This window comes from Maylandia zebra, linkage group LG2 (genome assembly GCF_041146795.1).
Source record: "Maylandia zebra isolate NMK-2024a linkage group LG2, Mzebra_GT3a, whole genome shotgun sequence".
Lineage (NCBI taxonomy): Eukaryota > Metazoa > Chordata > Actinopteri > Cichliformes > Cichlidae > Maylandia > Maylandia zebra.
Window position 1 is genome coordinate 5,530,563 of NC_135168.1, and position 17,992 is coordinate 5,548,554.

The 17,992-nt window shown below is 41.1% G+C and overlaps 2 long non-coding RNA genes across 2 annotated transcripts; one reads left to right on the forward strand and one right to left on the reverse strand.

Annotated features, from left to right (window-relative positions):
• Positions 1 to 257: 257 nt before the first annotated feature.
• Positions 258 to 2,397, reverse strand: LOC112434268 (uncharacterized). The gene is made up of 4 exons (XR_013100195.1): positions 2,149 to 2,397; positions 1,956 to 2,063; positions 1,705 to 1,878; positions 258 to 1,098 (listed from the first exon to the last, which is right to left on the reverse strand). It is a non-coding gene; the product is annotated as an uncharacterized LOC112434268 (long non-coding RNA).
• Positions 2,398 to 10,793: 8,396 nt separating this feature from the next.
• LOC143413473 (uncharacterized) lies at positions 10,794 to 15,248 on the forward strand. The gene is made up of 4 exons (XR_013094085.1): positions 10,794 to 10,852; positions 14,673 to 14,793; positions 14,878 to 14,970; positions 15,154 to 15,248. It is a non-coding gene; the product is annotated as an uncharacterized LOC143413473 (long non-coding RNA).
• Positions 15,249 to 17,992: the final 2,744 nt, after the last annotated feature.

The window sequence follows — 17,992 nt, forward strand, 5'->3', positions numbered from 1 at the left end:
TTTTGGCACAGAGTGTACTCAGAGTTAGGCCTTTCTTATATAAAGCAATATAATCAGCATATAAACATTTAAGATGATAAATTTAAAGCTCAACAGTAACTGCTATAAATATTATAACTACACATGTAGTGCTTTTGCTTAAGTAAATTATAGTTGGGATCATAATAAGAAAACATGTGTTTTTATTTTCTGTGTACCCTGGGTACAGACCAGTATAAACATGGGATTCTTCCCAATAAATGCTGTCTAATAATGCTTCATATTGCATTAAACACTAGATATGTAAGCAAACAAACAAAAACCCATAGAAGCCAGTTTTAATTATTAAATGTGACAATTACATGGAGATGGAAAGTAAACATGCTTATACACGTCTCTGTGATTACAGAAAATCCACACAGATGCTGTCAGAGCAGAGAATCTTTGATTTATCAGAATGATGAATGCAAATGATTTCATGAAATCTCACTCTTGTTCTGGGTTGTAAAATTCACCTGTCCAGTTAAACCGAATCCTTTGCAACACGGTTCTAAGAACCCTACCAACCTCATCCTCAGCTCTCTGCCTGTTATCCTTTTCAGCTGAGTATTCATCCACATGTGTTTCAACTTCTCTCTCATTTTCAAGCAAATTGCTCAGGCTCTCAGCTTCAGCACAGTTACCATATGGCCACTCTCTGAGGTCTTCTGTGTTCAAGCCAAACAAATTCTTACATGATCTGCAAGGCTTCATTCTGGCACCATCACGGAGACAAAAAGCCTCACACCTGATATTTCCAGGTACTTCAATTGTTCCATCAAAGTAATCTTTCTGGACTGTGTTTGGATAATAGGTCATCACCGCACCAGATACATATTTATGCCATTTGCTAAGACAGGAGGCAGCAATCATAATTTTCCCAGCGTTAGGACCTTTGGTGGACATGGAGACTCCGCAGTACCTTTCTGATTTGTTGGTTTGGGATTTTTGAGAAATGCAGATGGTGGACGAGACGAAAGCTGTTTTTTTATTATTCTCTTCTAAGTCCAAGTCTGTGAGGAGATCTTGCAGACTCTGCTTTATTTGCTCTTCATTCTCTGAGTTATTTTGCAGGACGATCTGAAAACAGTTACAGATCTGGTCAAAGTGTTGCACCTGATTATATAGTTGTTTTTCATAGAAAGTTGATCAACATGTTTGTTTCGCTGCTTGACTTATTTAACTATGCAGGACCATTGGATGCTTTTGGTTTAGACATTTTAAGATAGGGGGTGAAACAAGTCACAAAAATCTATTTAATTTTAAATCAATAAGCAAAAATCCATCTTTGTTCTCACTAATTTATAATTAAATTTGCTAATTGACCTTTTTTTTCTATTTTGCTATGCCGGGCTGTCAAAACACGCTGAATTTAGAGTCTTTGAGCTGACTTAACAGATCCAGCAGCTACACAGTGACAGCATCATATACGCCTTGAAGACTGTAAGCATCTCCAATAATGAGTCTGTTAGACATTATTTAGAACTAACAAATTCTGAAGCAAGTCTCCAGCTCTCCTGCAGTCTCTGTGTTTGGTGGAGAAGTATAGCTAGAAGCATATGTTGAAGTATAAGGTACAGTATGGATTTTCTTTGGATTTCTCAGTAAAAAAGCACTTTGCATTATACTTTCCTAAAAACTGGAAGTTTGTCAGATTGACTGAAAATGTGAGAAGAGTTATCTTACCATGTCGAGCACACAGGAGAAGGGACTTCGCCTGGGAAGCTGAGTCGAATACAACTTTAAAGGCCTGGGATATCTTCTCATTAAAGAACCCAACACAAAAGGATTAGGGAAGATTTCTTCTGGAGAAAAGGGGATGTTGTTGATTTTGCCCAGAAACAACATGCTGTGAAGGATCTGTTGAGTGAAAACATATTTGCTTATTGTTAGTAGTGATAAACAGGACTGTCTTAAAAGTGTCAAAGGTAACACACCTCATCCACCAAGTGTTGACTTCCCGGAGTCATGTAAGAGCCCCGAACCATCCTCTTGGTAATCTTGTAGGCATTAGTTTTGAACCTCCTTTGAGAAATTGTTGTCTTCTAAAATGATAATGATCGAGCAGTTAGGGATTTAAAAACACAGGAGATCTGATAACTTTGGCTACAGCAGAGTCTGCAGACATACCTATTTTGCTCTTGGTCGGCCTATTTTAAACATGAGAGAAAACATAGTTAGTGAAATGTTGATAACATACAATGACTATCATTGGTGGCTGAAAAGATGCCAGGTAACAAGTGAAAAGCTGCTACTTACCATCGCCACAGTCTAAGAATGAAACAGGAAACACTGAGCGAGTTGCCTCCATCTTAAAGCTGTTGATCATGTGATTTAAAGGAAAGCCACACCCAGCTCTTTCCTGGAATTTTACTCGACTGTAGAAAACTGCTCCATTTGCCCCGCCCACCCATGATCTTTAATATCTACCAAAAACAACCTTTTGGTTGTCAGTAACCAGTCGATCGTTTTCGCGATTAAAAAATGACTTTGTGCGGCGGCGTTCCCACCGCGAGCAGAACTCCGGCTCAAAAACCGCTGTTTTTGAACACTTTTATTTACTTAAGCACTTTAATGGGCTTACTTTGAAACAAAGTGCGATTGAATGATTATTGTTATGTGTTGCCTTGAATTCGGCTATGCTGTCTGTTAGACAGCTGTTTTCCTTTATTGTTGTTTTTGTATTGTTTGTAGCAAACGCTACTGGAATGTATAGATTAAGCTACGTAGCCAAGATAATTAATAATTTAACTGTTGTACATTGGTTGATGATGATTTGCATTGTTACATAGGCTTGCAGAAAAATATATTTGTTTACCGGTAAACTGAATCGAACTTGATGTGCTAATGGATGTTTTTCTGACCTACAGGTCAGGTTTTGTTCCCTCCCTTTGAATTAATCTTCTTCATATTGAAGTGGCGAGCCGGTAGGACCATTCTTTGTTTCCCCTCTTTCCCCCACTTAGCCGTCTTTGGATTACGGACATATTTCCCCATTTGTATGAAGCTGGACTCTAAGGAGGAATACCTTAAAAGTGAACTTTAAAAAGAAGAGGACCAAAAAGGACTTTTGCACAGAAAGATCACAGCATTGATTTATTATTTAATTGTGGGCATTTATGTTGTGTGTTGTATTAATTATTTTGTTCCATTTCCCCTTTCCTCCATTTATTCAATATATTTTTGGTACAAGATATTGCAGTCTTTGGTCTCATCATTCACACCATCTAGGCTCCATAAAGAACTATTTCTTCTGCGCGTCAGTCAGTAAACTCATCCATTGAAATAAACTAGTCCTTAAATAACTTTGAGTTACACAGTGGCAAATGTAATAGAGAAAGACACAGGGCCACCTGAAATCTGTCGTCCTATCTGATTCAAAACCAACATGTAGGAGAATCTGGAATCTTTGATTTTGAGTTAAAAATAAAATATGGGTAAAATGCAGAAATGTTTTTACTAACATGTACTAACAGAGACTTGGAGGAGAGAGACCTAATGTTTAATAATCCACATTTCACTGTTTTACTCTTTGGTTCAGATGTGGATACTGTATTGTTCTTTCTTTGTGATTGTTTATGTTTAAGTTGTTTGTTGCTGGTTTTTAGTTTGTTTTTTGTCTGTTTGGGAGCTGACACAGTCTCTATGGAGATGGGTTTTTGGGGGGTAGCAGGAGGAGAGAAGCTGCAGAGAGGCGTGTAAGACTGCAACTCTGCTTCCTGGTCCCAACTCTGGATAGTCATATTTTGGGGGGTTTAATAAACTACTACTGCATGATGTAAAGCTGAAGTATGACACAGCTTTATGAACCTCCTGTTATCCTGGTAGACGAGTACAGCAATAAATCTTTTACTTGAACATCTTCTGGCTGCAATAAGCTTTGAAATGTGACTATGAAGTCAGAGACACACTGACTGAAACCCACAGCTGTGACTGTGGATCACATCCACACACAGTGTAGCTGCTGTCTCTGTGTGAGGTCTGTGTATATATGTACATATTTATGCTTATATTCATATTCTCTTATTCCCCTTTATTTGATATCCTAATTCTGTGCTGTGTAAAAGTTTGTCGGTGTTCTGCTGCTACAAACTGGATTTCCTGGAGGATAAACATGAGGGATTCATAAAGTTCTATCTCTCTGTTAAAATCCCCCAAAATCAATGAAATGTGAATTTCAGGCAGACGTGTTTTTAAAAGAGTCTCTTTAATGGAAAAATGTGTTTTTAAAACCAGCCAATAGGAGCGTCTGTGGATATCAGCTGAGGCTGAACGCAGGAACACCATCACATATAAATACACAGAATTAAATCACTAGATAAAAGACGTCATTAAATAAGGATCGAATCAACATGTCAGAGGTCAAAGGTCAGTCAGAAGAGGTGTGGTTAAACACTGGCAGTGCAGTGACCTAATGCAGTTTGGTTACCGCCACGGGAAAAGCCCCGCCCCCTCTGAGCCGCCGCTGTGTCCTCAGCACATCCAGGAGCAGCAGGTCAGAGGGGGCGGGGCCATGTCAAGACTTATTTTAAGTAAAATTTAAAGTGGAGCGACGGCAGGAGTCACACAGCAGTAACCAGCTCTGTCTGCCAGGGTCAAAGGTCAAGCAAGTCCTGCAGCTGACCCACACACAGACTTACACTGATCCACAGAGAGTGATGAATCCACACATCACTCGGCTGGAGGAAGCTCGGTTTCCACACCGTCCAATCAGAAACCAGTGTTGACGCTGAGACCCGTCTCTGTAACAGGAAGTCCATGAACAGGCAGACCCTCTGCAGCAGGCTGACCTGTGACCTCTGAGACAGAGGGAGGAGTTTGTGTCAGCAGGGGGCGCTGCAGCATGGCCTGAGAGCTTTAAGAACAACAGCAATAAACAGGAAGTGAAAGTCACACTTCTGTTGGTGTGCGTTATCAGCAGACCCCACCCTCTGCAGGAAGCTGAGATAAGAAGCAGCCAATCACAGAGCAGAGAGCATGTGACTTCCTGTTCCTGCTGTTACTGTGACAACAGCTCCTGGGACAGAGAGCAGCTTTCTAAAGAGGAAAGATGCTGCTGTCACCCCCGGGTGTCATGTGACCCGCCTGATGTACCGATTTAAGACTGTAAGAACAATAATAACAACATGTTTTAGTCAGGTGATCCATGCAGAGCAGATCCATGTGACCAAACACAGCTGGATCACATGTTTCCTCTCCTGGAAACAGAAAGCCTTCATGTATAAAGGCTCATGTACCCACTGAGCCCTGCTCTCAGATCTGTGAGGCTTTAACAAACAACAGTTTAAAGTCATGTTTAGCATCTTCTGTCAGTGTGGAAGGTCACACACTTTCCTGAGTGTTGAACCCTGAACTACTAGCTGTTCATGTCAGCCTGGACATAAATACAGACCTGCCTGCTGTCATAGACCCCAGCACTCACATGTTACTTATAAGTGACTCATATGTATATATATGCATGTATATATTGTGTATGTTGTGCTATTTCTTACTTAGTGTGTTGTGTCTTTGTTCCTGTTTGTGCTGCAGCACTGTAACCTAAATAATTTCCCCTGGGGATCAACAAAGTATTCTGATTGTGATTAAATGAAAGCAGTCAGAGCAGAGGACGGTGATGTAAGGAATGGGATTTTAACACTGGCAGTCCCAGGCTTCTACCTTTCTACCTTTAAAACCCGCCACCAGCCAAATGGCTGGTAGGCTTTTAGCTAAGCTTTAGCTTCAGGCAAGTGGAAGCTAAATTCACTAGTCATTCATATGTAAATTGGGTTGTTACCTGGGAATTCTGGAGGGAGGGGAGTGGGGGTGTGTGGATGAGGGGGTGGGGGAGCTGCTAAAAGCGGTGAGCTTCCTTTTGTGTTTCATCTTGATGCATTCTCAATCATCCAGGGAAACAAATCTCCAAAAGTCACCAACTTGGAGTGTTTCAGTTTGCCATCTTAGGGAGAAATCAACACACATGGGTGTATGTCCTTTGTTGCTGAGATTTATTGATAAAAACAGTACAAAAAATCAACCATTTGTACACATTTTTACAAATAATTATAAAAAGTGAGTGAGTACATTTCAACATTTTCAGCAATCACTCACAATCCTGGCACTGCCATGGTATCTGTAGTCTGCATTTACCTTGGCTTGGCTTCCTGATCAATTGTCCACTACCAAAAGGAAGCCAAGCCCTGTGATCACACCTTGTTTTGTTGTAAAGGGTGGCAGGGCTTGGCTTCCTTTTGGTAGTGGAGCATTGATCAGTCGTCCATTGTGGCATCAATGTGATCACACCTTGTTTTGTTGTAAAGGGTGGCAGGGCTTGGCTTCCTTTTGGTAGTGGAGCATTGATCAGGAAGCCAAGCCCTATATATATGATACAATCTCACTACACTTAGCCTAATCCTTCATTGCCCTGAAGAATTCTGTGGTGTACGGACCTCCTCTCCAAGGAAAGAAAATGCAGAGAAGACTCACCACTCAGCAGGCCTTGGAAATGATCCTGAGGGAAGTCGACCCTTGTGACTCGGATGGAGAAGACCTACAAGTTCAGCCGGATTCGGACTCAGAGCTGTCTGATCAGTCTTCCGGTTAGTTGCATTTCATGTTATTTCCTATTTCATTTCAAATAAGTAAGTGGATGTAGTTTGTAAGTAAGATATTTCAGACATTATTCTGATACAGAGGAGGAGATACTGGACCTTCCCATTGCTCACAATTTGAATTTGTTCACACTGCAGATGAGGAGACTGCTTCTGCACCTAAAAAGAGAGCTTGTTTGGGGACTGAGACAGCGAAAGATGGCACAGTGTGGCGTGAAGAACAGGTGGGGACCTGTCTCCCTTTCACCCCAATAGAAGCGTACGCTGCAGATGGAGAGCCAACGGCTAAGGCCAGGAGAAATATCACGAGTCGCCAATGTAGTAATGAGGCTGATGGAACCATTCCTAGACAAGGGCAGAAATGTTACCACGGACAATTTTTTCACATCGCTTTCACTTGCGCAAAAACTTCTTAGACGGAAAACCACCATCCTCGGCACAGTCAACAAGATTCGCAGGGAAATTCCTCAATCCACTAGACAGACAGATCGCAATGAATTCACCACTCAGGTATGTTGCAGGTCTTTTCTGGTTCTATGTTTATGTGTTTCATTGTGTGTAAAAGTGCTATGGAAATAACAATTTATCTTATTTCTTAGGTGTTTTCAACCTCTGCTGCCACGCTGACGGCGTATGCGGCCAAACGGAAGAAGACAGTCTATATTCTTAGCAGCATGCACAGCGTGGTTCAGACTGATAACACTACCAAAAGGAAGCCAAACACTGTCACCCTTTACAACAAAACAAAGTGTGGCGTGGATGTGATGGACCAGATGGTTCGGGAGTACACTGTCCGCAGAGGAACACGGCGCTGGCCAGTTGCCGTGTTTTATAACATGATTGACATGGCAGCACTGAATGCACATGTGCTGTATCAAGCATGCACCGGGATGAAGGAAAGACGGGTGGACTTCCTGGTGGAGCTTGCAAGGGAGTTGGCTCACTCTCATGTAGCTGCGAAGAAGGCAAGAAAAGAACAGTTGCCTTTGACACAACCCTCCACACCGAGCCCTGGAAAAAGAGCCATGTGTCAGGTCAAACACAATTGCAAGAACAATCATGCCACTGTGCGATGTGTTCACTGCAACAGATACACATGTGGTAAATGCAGACTACAGATACCATGGCAGTGCCAGGATTGTGAGTGATTGCTGAAAATGTTGAAATGTACTCACTCACTTTTTATAATTATTTGTAAAAATGTGTACAAATGGTTGATTTTTTGTACTGTTTTTATCAATAAATCTCAGCAACAAAGGACATACACCCATGTGTGTTGATTTCTCCCTAAGATGGCAAACTGAAACACTCCAAGTTGGTGACTTTTGGAGATTTGTTTCCCTGGATGATTGAGAATGCATCAAGATGAAACACAAAAGGAAGCTCACCGCTTTTAGCAGCTCCCCCACCCCCTCATCCACACACCCCCACTCCCCTCCCTCCAGAATTCCCAGGTAACAACCCAATTTACATATGAATGACTAGTGAATTTAGCTTCCACTTGCCTGAAGCTAAAGCTTAGCTAAAAGCCTACCAGCCATTTGGCTGCTCTCCGGGTTTTAAAGGTAGAAAGGTAGAAGCCTGGGACTGCCAGTGTTAAAGCCTGCAGTGAATCCAGCAGCAGAATGATGGAAATGCAACACAGCAATGATGAAGAGGAGCAGCATTACAGCCAAAGTCCAGTTCATACAGTTAGGTCCATAAATCAAATAAGGGAAAATAAAATGTTGTTGGATGCACCTGTCTGCACCCTTAATGCTCTCTGGTCGCTATGGTAACGCGTAAACATTTCTTTCAAAATAAGACACACGACTACAACACGGGAAAGACCCAGGGAAACGAAGTTAACAATAAAAACCCTGAAAACCATTGTTGGATTTATATTTTATCATTGTCATTGTTATTGGGGAATATCTAACCATATATGCTCAGAGGTGTAGAACCAATTGTGTAATGATAGTAGTCTTTAAAGACTTTGTGTGACTCCAGAGTGTTCTGGCATTCACACCCACGTCCTGGGATCATGGGAGAGGTGCTACCTTCTTATTGTTTTGTGGTAGGATGTCTGTTTTAGTCTAAGTGCCTTTTGTTTAGATGAACTGCTGGACTTCCAGACCAGCAGGTTTAGGGAAGTCGTTTATGGGGTCACACTCTGATTCCACACACACACACACACACACACACACACACACACACACACACACACACACACACACACACACCTACATAACATACAGACTGGTACCTTTGTTCACGTGTATGTTAATGAACCTATGTATATTCGTGTAACCTCAATAAAAGAACAGTGTTACGAGGGAACGGACGAGAGCGACTGTGGTCAAGCGAAGGAACGGCATTGGTCCAGGTCTCTCCCGTGCACGAGAAACATAAAGAACTACTCGTGTCTTGCTTTGCTGTGTAGCTGGATTGAACGATTCAGCGAACAGGTTTATGCTACAAACCTATCAACCATCAATTTCACACCGAGCCTCGACTCTCACGGCCCGGTACCAAACGACTCACGGACCGGTCCGTGACCCGGGGGTTGGGAACCGCTGAGTTAACGCATGAGTAGTTCAGGGCTGCACGTCATTTTCATTGTTAATATCTTTGTGAAAAGCACATTGATGTGAAAATCTTCATGAGAGTCAGAGGCCCTACAACACGATTAAAGATTCATTCAAAAGAAAATCACAAGTTATTATCATCTTCAGAACATTTCATTAAACATTAGAGACAGACTGCTGAGTACATCTCATCTCTATCCAAACAACCTACAGTCCACAAACACATCATGAACCAGTGCTCTGGGCTGTGGTCTGTCCCCAGTTACATGGATCAGCTGGTTCCCTGCAGGTGACTGCTGCTGTGGTTTGGAGCGGATGAATAAACCTGAACTGAATCAGGTGTCCAGTTACTTTTGGTCCCTTTAAACCAGGCTGTCACATGTTCAGGATGTGAAACTCCTCCTCCTCCGTGAAAACGGGTGTGGGTCTCAATCAGCCAAGGTCTTGGGTGAACCCATTGTGAGATCTAGCCCCACGCTATCATGTGATTTCCTGTGATCAAATGTCCCAGGATGTGAGTGGGCGTTAAGACGTCCATGTCCCTCTTCAAGCAACTTAAAGAAGTCCAGACGCTTTTCTTTCCAAGCTCCTTCAACAACATCATTCATAGAACAGCTTCCAGCTTCTTTTGCTCGGCTACAGTTTGGATGGACTTGCATTTAAAGATGCAACAAGACTAAAATGGTTAGGGTCAGGAGGTCAAAGGTCAGAGCTCCTGTGGGTCTGAGGGCGGCCTCACGCTGGAGAAGGATGAAGGAGTCTGACCTGAGCCAGTGTTTGACATGAACACATCAGCACTGCTGTCAGTGAGCCTAACGACAGCCGTTAGCATCATTTCAGTGTTTCAGTCATAAAAACACTTCCTGTCTCTGTGGTGGTTACAGTGACATCATGCAGTTTGTGCTTTGACCTCCAGAGGGCGACAAATCAGCACAGACAGAGAGCTCCATTCAAACTTTGCTGCCATCAGGAATAATTCTTCAAATATAATCATCAGTGTTTGAGCAGTTATGATATCAGGGACAATCTAGACATGTGTGACAATACTGAACATGTCACATGACACACCTCAAACATCATGTGATCCACTCTCAGTCTGCACTTTCATTCATGACTTCAACAGGTTGAAATGAGCTTTGAAGAAACATTCAGTGAAATAAATCTTTCATGGATTCATGTGAGCAGCAGATGAACTTTGTACCAACAACATCTTCAATAACAGAGTCTGAATGAAGCTCAGGTGTTGATGCTGCTCACTGATTGGACGCTTGCTTTCAGCTCTGCTCTCAGTCTTTACTGCACAGGTGAAGGTAGAAAGTGTGACTGGATCTATAGACTGGAAACAGAGAAACATGCTGAACATTTGAAGCTTTGCAGCAGAAATGTTCATGTTACAAATACAGCAGAGCTGATCTGGGATCAGTGTGTTCACACCTGCAGCTACAACAAGGTTTCATGTCTCCACACGTCAGCATGTGAACTTTACTCTGACTCAGTCTGAGCAGTCAGACGGCATATTTTTAAAGTTAACACATCAGCACACACAGAGCTGAGCCCCTCCCACCTGTGCTGAGTTTCAGGTGGAGCCCCGCCTCCTTCCAGGAAGCAGCTCACCTGTGTGTCCGTGTTTAGTGTCCAGGTGTGGAGTGGAGCTTGTTGTTGGTGTGTGAAGAAACTGTAAGTTTGCTTTGTTTCCTCCTTTAACAGTTTGTCTTTAGGAACTTTACTGTTTGTTCAGCTCGTATTTGATTTCTTCACACAACAAACTGTGTGTGTTTGTATTTCCGGTCTCTCCATTAAAGTCAGTGTGTAATGTTTTCCAACAAGGCCGAGTGTCTCCGCCATTTTCTGGGCTTGTGTGATCAGAGTCCGGGAATCAGACTAAACACACTGAATGTGGCCTGAGCTCAACCGGAGAGCCGCTGAGCTCCGGATGTTTTTATTTACACGCACAGCAGGAGACAGAGAGCGCACTTTGTAAATGAATACTTCGTATAGATGTGTGTCAGATTCAGGTTCAACATGTCGGTCTTAAAAATACTGCGTCACAAACTGTTGGCTCCTCTCCAACAGGAAGAAGTGTTACAAAACACACAAAACTGAAACTCAACTTAGAACTACAGCTAGATCTGAAAAAAGTTAAAGTAGAAATAAAAACTGCAAACACAAACTAAAACTAAATTATTGAGAATGATCAATGAAATGATTTTGGAAAACTGATTAACATTTTACAGGAAATGGCCTGTTAGTGTTGTTAGTTTGGCTAAAAAAAAAGACTGAGTCACTGCTTTCAAAAAGTTCCGTTTTTATCATAAAATCTACATTAATCTACGTCAGTCCAGCCTCTGACCCCGTAAATATATAATAAATAAAAAATCAAATATAAACTGAAACAAGCAAACTAACTGAAACTAAACAGAATTAAAAGCACAAAGTGAAAAAGAAATGGAAATAAAAACTAATTAAAAATTACAAAACTACAACAACCTTGCTGTCTGTGGATATGTTTCGGGTGGAGGTTTCAGCCACCACAGATGTCTTCCTTCATTTGTCTGTAAGTCAGTGAGATCATTTAAAGATGGTTACATATCTGCCACAGTGTTAATTTAAAGTTCCCACCCTTTGTGTTCAGAGGCAGCAGGTGGAGGGACAGCAGAGGACTTTGTTCTTTAAAACAAATTTGATTCAGCAGGTCGGCCTCTGTTAAAAATATCACGAACTGTCCGCTCAGACTGTTCACACTGAAACAAAGATGGAGGATAAAACATGTTTTACATTTCTCAGACTGAACAAACGTTACTGTATTAAGTTTAAAACACTGTTAATAAATCGGAACATTTAAAGATGCTTCAGTCACGGTTTTTATATTAATAGTAAGTCAGATGTTGAGCTTTGGCGTGAAAAAAGTTTTTCTTTTTTCCTGGTGAGGAAAAAAGTTTGAAAAAAATCAGTTTTAAGTTTTATATACATATTTGATTTGTACGGGACTCATATTTTAATACTAAAGTAAACCTTTTGTCTTCTGTCTGTACAAAATACCAGATATTAAAGTGCGGATGTTACAGATGTTTATATCTATATTTTATTATGAAACAGAACAAATGAACAGTTTAGCACAAACAAACGTTAACATGTAGATATTGTACTAAACTGCAGTGAATATGAACTCAAACTTTGACTTTTACAAGATTAAACTTTATAGTGACGTGTAGGAGAGGAACAGATGAACACGAACTTTGACATTTGAATACAAACGAGTGATTCTGAGCATTTTTTTCTCACCTCTCATCATCTTATAATATATTTGCTTATTCTTCATAAACAGTAAAAAAATCAGATCAGTGGATCTATTTTACCGTTTTAATGGCAGAATGGACAGAAGTTTCATATCTCTGTGTTTATTTTTGAGGGGATCACTGTATATCAGTACTGTTATAGTTTAATATTATTTCTGTTCAACTGCTTGAGCAAAAAAGCTTAAAGTTTGAAACCAGGAGTTTCCATAGTGAGTTAAAAATATTTGCACAGCAGCTCCGAGAACTTTTATCAATATTTCTTTGAATCCTCTAAATTTCATTCATGGGTGTTGGACTGTTCATAGGTCTCAATAAAGTTTGTTTCAAAAGAAAAAGACTGACACAGACACGTCATCCGTCTGTGTTCATGTCACATGAAACTTAGTGGAAAATTCCTTCTTATGCTGCATTCAGGAGCACCAGTAAAACCTCGGTTCTCCAGAGATTAGAAACACTTTGGGTCACGTGAATGGCGGCCATGAAAACGACATTCTTGTATCAGAACCAAGAAATGTTGATTTCTCAGGGAACATTACTGATAATTAAGAATTTAGAGAAAGACACAAACATATTTATTTTAATAAAAGCTGAACCTGCTCAGTGGACAAACAGAAATGTGTTACGGCCCTAGCAGGGCCTCCTCCTGAAGGTGCCTGTGTGGGCGTGTCCTTCAATGGCTTCTGCCTGAGGTGCCAGCTTTCCCTTTTACACAGCTGACTCTCGTCAGTAATCAAAAGTATTTAATCCCAGGGAAAGGTGAGCTCTGGGCCAGAGTGCCATGTGAGTGGTTACAGCTAGTGAGCTGCTCTCTTTCTTTTTGGCTTACGTTTTACTTTATTGACCAACGCCTGAGTTTTGTTTGTTTTCTTAAATGGTGATAGCGGCTTGTCCGTCTCTTTTAGTTGAGCTACTTTAATAAAACTCTTTAATTTAACCCCTTTGCCTTCTTGTCTCCTTTTTCTGACCCGGACACTTTTTGTTACTTCCCCCTCACCGCCTAGACCCCTCAGGGGAACGTAACAAATGAGACGAGATTAAATCTGATATCACCAAGTTAAACAGTCAGAAACTCTTCTGAAAATCTGCCTCCTCCCCCCCTGTGCTAAGCTTCAGGTGGAGTCCTGCCTCCTTCCAGGACGGCTGTAAGTTTGCTTTGTTTCCTCCTATAACAGTTTGTCTTTAGGAACTTTAGGGGCTTTTTTTCTCCTCATGAACATGATGTGAGACAGAGGACAGAGCTGCTTGTGTTCTGCTTTTTTGGGTTTCCCTCAATAAGCTGCTCCCTTTATGTTCTCAGTTCTTCTGTATCTAATGTCAGCATGTGAGTCATCTTCAAACACAAGCTGAACATGTTTTCATGGTAGCATCGGTAGGATTCATGGAAAAAGCACTGATTCAGGTCACTAACCAGGTTCATGGGAATGACTGGAGTATTTCCCAAACAGAGACATCCTGCGGGGATCTTTGTTCTCTTGTAGACTCTGATATTGTTTCCAATGTTTCCAATAACAAAAGAGAAAATCTGTTTGATTCATTTTTCTTTCTTTCTTTTGTAGATATAGAGATATACCTCTAGGTTAGATTTATTTCTCTGAACCTCCACAGCTGCAGGTGGAGGAGATGGTGTCTCCATCAGCAGATTCAGTGGAAAGGCCGGACTTAAAGGAGGCTTCAAAATGCTTCCAGACAGGATGAACTGGGCTAAGTGACAGAGAGGATAGAAAGGATTGTTTTGAACTTTGAATCATATAAAATCATTCCTGTAGTCCCAGAATAAAAACATTGTAACATTTGAATGTCACAGCATATCTGAGTGAAGAATAAGTCAGTGTCATTAGCTTGTATAAAACAGCCTCAATTCACCAAAGACATCTTGCTTAACTATAGCTGAGAGCCAATAAGCAGATTTTTAGAGCCCAGATCTAAAAATGGGTTAGTCACACGTGTTGGACTGACTGAAGCTTCCAGTCACAGTGAATCAGTGTGTGTCAGTGAATGCATCGTGTGTGCTTCAGGCTCCATCTAGTGGTCTGATAGCAGAGCAGCTGATGGCAGCTTCCTCTGCCTCACACTGCTGTCTGACTGCATCCAGCTGACACTGAGATGAAGCAGGAAAGAAGCAGCTGATATTTGGACAGCACACATGATGAAAGGAGGATTTCAGCTGATGTGCACATGAATGATTTGTGTTTCCTCTGCAGGTAGAAAGTGTGTGTGAGCTGAATTGAGCAGCATGGATCAGTGTGAGGACAGAGAGGAGGGAGTCCCTCCCTCTAAAAGCACTCTGTGTGGGGAACATGAGAGTCAGACCAAAGCTCAGAGGTGAGATGACCATCTCTAACTGTCCATGACTCTTCTCCATGTCACAGCTCAGCACTCACATCACTGCTGCATCATTATTCACAGGAACCAGCCTGGACCTCCACCCAGCTCTGTGTCCTTACAGAGTGACGGGTCTAAAGAGCACCTCATTGATTTCAAAGTCTCTGCTGCAGAGAGGTGAGCTGTTACAGTGTAAATAACTGTTTACCTCTGGGTGGCGCTCTGTTCTTACACTGTCAACACTAGTTTGGAGTTTCCTTTTGCTCATGCTCAGACTGCAAACAAGTTTATTTTTGGAACGACGAAGGTAATCTGGGTTCTGTGGCTGAAAATGAAAAACACGTTTTTCTTCTCTAACAGGATCTTCTCTAAGAGAATTTTTGGACCTGAACCTGGACGCAGCTGTGTGTCTGTGGTGTCATACAATCGTAGCAATGATTACAGCTTTAGAAGAAACGCAGTCTCCTTAGCAGATAGGTGAGTTGTTAGCAACATGAACTCTTTGATTAAACTGCTTGATGTTGTTGGATATAAACTGCAAACACATCATTCCCTCAATCCCATTTAAACTGTCTCTTAAAAACAAGCCTTTGGTTTCTAAGCAACTGAAAAACCACTTCAGCAAACAGGAAGTGATGCTCATGATCTTGTTTTCTTCATCAGTCATGCTGTGCTGTATGTTGGAGGAAGTTAGCGGTAAACTCAGTAAAGCATAAATATCACTTATACTCAAAACTCACCCTGACCATCAGTAATTATTTCTTACATTACATTCAGTTTGAACCCTAGTTTTCATAGAAAACAATAGTAAGCTGCTTTCTGTCTTTCAGGCCAGGAAGACACCTTTCTACCAGGAAATAAAATTACAAGACACTTTCTAAAGAAATTAAATATCAGCTGTTTATCAAACCGGTTCAGGAGTCAATATAATCATTGCATTTGTCTTTAAACACAAAGGAATCAAACTTTGTCCTAACATAAGAACTGAACATCTTGTCTAAAGACCAGAGAGGAGAAAGCATCCCCAACAACCCTCTCCCCATATTTCTCCACTCCACTAAATAAAAATGAAACAATAATCTGTTAAAATGATGAAAATAATCTTTGATGTTGGACTTTTTGCCTCTTGGATGTCCATTCATCTTCTGCTTAATGAACTGTTCAATAGGATTAGTTACCTTTGATGGTTGAACCAATCCAATTATCAGTAGCAGGAATTCATTAGCAGTTCCCAATAACATGTTTTTCAATTCTTTGTTTGTCTGAAATAATAAAGTAAACGATTTAATTGAAGAGACAAGTCCAACTTCTTAGTATACACATGTATTTGCACACTACACAACTTTTTTTTTTTTTGCTTTAGGTTTTGACATAAGCAGTACACTGCATGTCACACACGACAGTAAATTTGATTAAGCTTGATTTATGCCTGTGAAGGTTCAATGGAACTTGGAAAGAAAAGCTTCTGGACTTCCTTAAGTTAACTTAAAGAAGTCCAGATGCTTTTCTTTCCAAGTTCCATTGACTGAATGCTTGATTTATACTTTCTCCTCCCTATATTTTGCTCTTTCGGGAAGGAACTCCGAGAAATATGTATGCAACATGGTCGGTCAAAAAACCTCTGACTCTTACATGATGACCTCTTATATCCAATTGTGTCCAGCACACACATGTTAAGAGGTTTTAAATCAAAAACAACATTAAGACTCACTTAGTGGCAGAATCCTGGTTACATTTGTTACAACGTCATCTAACCTTGAAACCTGCTCTTGTTGTAAATGATCCTTTTATTAGGTTACACCAGGGGTCAGCAACCTTTAACACCCAAAGAGCCTTTTGGACCCGGTTTCCACGCAAAGGGTCAGGGTTCGGGAAAACACTGGGAGCCGCAAATACTTTGTGACATCTAAAATGAAGATAACACTGTGTATATTGTTTTTACCTTTATGCTTTGTGTGAACAACTTAGGTGCTTATGAAATCCATGAAGTGCTACAGAGAAAATTACATTTTATTTATGTAATGAACACATTTTGAACTCTTAAAGAAATATAACAAAGGAAAAACACCCACCTGAACTAAAACGATCCAGCAAACAAAAACTGTTGTGAGCCGCCCCCCTCATATTGCCTTTGGACTTTTGGAGCCTTGACCTGACTTTTAAAAAATAATTGGAAAAAAGCTCTATGCTGCTGCAAAATGAAAAATAGATATTTGCAAAATTCTGCCTAAGTATGTATTTTACCTGGTTACTGCGTGTGGCGGGCGTGGTCTGCAGCGCCGCTGCAGGGGAGGCGGACGCACCTGAGCGGCACCCGCAATCACGCCTTAACGTCTGTGCTCTCTCTGCTGTTGTTGGTGTGTGTCGGGCTGTGAGCTGCAAAGCTACAGCCGGCTGTGTGCGCACAGCAACTGTGTGTGTAAAGTGGTCAATAAAGAGATGCTGAAAAGCGCGTTCATGCAAACATCGTCGGGTCTGCCGTGATATGTTTACAACGGGACTTCTGCTCCTGAACCTCTGCGCACAGCGTCTGCAGGTCGGGGCTGTACGAAGTCACTTTATCTCTACAGACTGTAAGCTGTCGTCTGTGAGGCGTGAGCGTGTTTGTTTGAACACAGTTCACGGTGGAGCTACTGACATAATGTGGATCCGAAGATCCATAACTGGCCTACCTGGGGCTGAAAGTCTCCATAAATGCAGGTTGTTTAGTCGGGTATGTCAGCTTCCGCGAGTGTGACGCTTATTTTGAGCGATGAAAAATTTTTTATTTTTATATTTCAAAATCACAATCTTCCAATGTAGAACTACAAGTTAAAAAAGAACTAAACACAAATAAATTACACTTCAGCTAAATACTTCCCATTTATTTTCCCAAACCACACGGAGCCGCACTATACGGACTAAAGAGCCGCATGCAGCTCTGGAGCCGCAGGTTGCCGACCCCTGGGTTACACAGACAGAAAGGGTGAAACACAGATAGTGGAAAAAGTACTATTTACATAAGTTATTTCTTCCAAGCTACTAATGTACAGACACCTGAAAAAATATTAATCCTTTAATTTTTTATTAAAACATTTACAGTTAAATAATATTATAAACAAAATTTATTCCAATCCATTGAAAACATTTTAATGAATGACAGTTTGAGTTTAGATTCTAATCAAATGATTAAAATATGCTCACAACAAAAATCAACTGA